The 1,876-nt window shown below is 40.8% G+C and overlaps 1 non-coding gene across 1 annotated transcript; it reads left to right on the forward strand.

The window, feature by feature from the left end:
• The first annotated feature begins 1,005 nt into the window (after positions 1 to 1,005).
• On the forward strand, positions 1,006 to 1,110 carry LOC144482010 (U6 spliceosomal RNA). The gene has a single exon (XR_013495838.1). It is a non-coding gene; the product is annotated as a U6 spliceosomal RNA (small nuclear RNA).
• Positions 1,111 to 1,876: the final 766 nt, after the last annotated feature.

Here is a 1,876-nt window from a genome sequence, read left to right on the forward strand (position 1 = left end):
TTCTACTGGAACTTATGAACTTCTGTACTGTTGCCTCCAAAATAAATTAATCCCTGTGTGCTTATCTCATTGTGGAAGTCAGCCCTTCTAGAATAGTGAATTATTCAGCCTTGGTTTTCAACCTGTGAATGAATTTGATTCTAAACTCTGGACATAAATGTACAGAGGGCAAGGGCCTCTCCCGCATTTTGAGTAAGTGCAAAAAGAACCCCTCTGAGTTCGCCCTATCGTGAGTTGTTGTGGGGTTATTAAGGGAAATAGGATCACATCAAAACTGGGGGGTTGGGAAATACATCACTGCTTATAAAGGGGGAAATCAAAACACCTTTCTGTTCATGGACAGGTGATGAGAGGAGAAATCAGGACAATTTAATTTAATCCCCCTCCAGTCCATAACACACTCAATTTACAACATTCCCAATTTGAATGATGCAACCTCTTTTTGTGTCTGATGCTTTGACCCATAATCCTGTTGAACAGGTCGCCATGTTTAGAACAGAGACTCTCAAAACATACATTGATCTGTAACTTTTACAGGCGGCGTGTAGGCCATCTATGATCCAGTACTGATAATTCAATCTTAACTTTAACAGAACAGGGGGCTTTAAAATAATGGATGAAAAATATCGATTAATGGAAATTGAAATTCCGAGTGTGCACACATGAACCACTCTGCCATGAGATTTTGTAAAATCAGCTTTGTGAAATAATATTTAATATTCTTTAATTTAATGTTCCTTGATCTAATGCAATTGATATTTTGAATTAAATATTATGCCAATAGTCTAGACATGATATTGTAGAGTCTCTCTCCCTTGTATCTTCTTGTTTGTGCTTCAAGATTCAGATAACCATGTTCTTCATTTGGACTGTTTGTAGGGTTCAGGTGGGTACATAGGTACGGCTGAGGTTGATCTGCAGCTGGAAAGTTCTTCTGCAAAGAGGACAGGATACTGCAGATAAGATTGCATTATGGCCAAGTTGCTGGATCAGAATTTCCTCTTCTTGCATTTCCTCAGCACATTTACTAAAATTGCAACACTACAGAGAAACTTAGCATAGTCCTTGTGCAGGAATGATAGGCAAATTGGTGAAGTGGTCTCTCCAATGCTTATGAGAATAGCATGAATGTGAGTGATGTAGAGAATGTGAGAAAAAGAAACGAACAGTGATTGTATGGGGGCGCTCTACAGGCTGTGGGAAAGGAGAAGCTTATGAGAAGGAATGATGCAATGTGTTGTTAAAACAGCTAACATCCTGAATACCTCCCCTGAGGCCTGCACTGGCTTTAGCTCATTGCTCATGGTATGTGGAGGAGAACAAAGAATTTCTGGTGTTTTAAACTTTTAAAATCTGTCCTACAAATAATTTGCATTATTATATGATTATGGAAAATAAGGTTAAGATTTCTTTTTGCAGACTATGCACTGATTCAGTGACAACAGTCTGAGGCTGAATCAGATTGTTTGCAACCTTGGTGTGAAACTTGGCCACAAGATGAGCACATCCAGGCCATCACTGAGACTATCAACTTCCAACTCCATAACATCACCTGATTCCATCCCTTCCTCATTTGGTGCTGAAACCCTTATTGGTGCTTTTTTTTAACATAGAACATAGAAAGCCACAGCACAAACAGGCCCTTCGGCCCACAAGTTGCGCTGATCATATCCCTACCTCTAGGCCTATCTATAGCCCTCAATCCCATTAAATCCCATGTACTCATCCAGAAGTCTCTTAAAAGACCCCAACGAGTTTGCCTCCACCACCACCGACGTCAGCCGATTCCACTCACCCACCACCCTCTGAGTGAAAAACTTACCCCTGACATCTCCTCTGTACCTACCCCCCCAGCACCTTAAACCTGTGTCCTCTC

Source organism: Mustelus asterias, chromosome 2, assembly GCF_964213995.1.
Source record: "Mustelus asterias chromosome 2, sMusAst1.hap1.1, whole genome shotgun sequence".
Taxonomy (NCBI): Eukaryota; Metazoa; Chordata; class Chondrichthyes; order Carcharhiniformes; family Triakidae; genus Mustelus; species Mustelus asterias.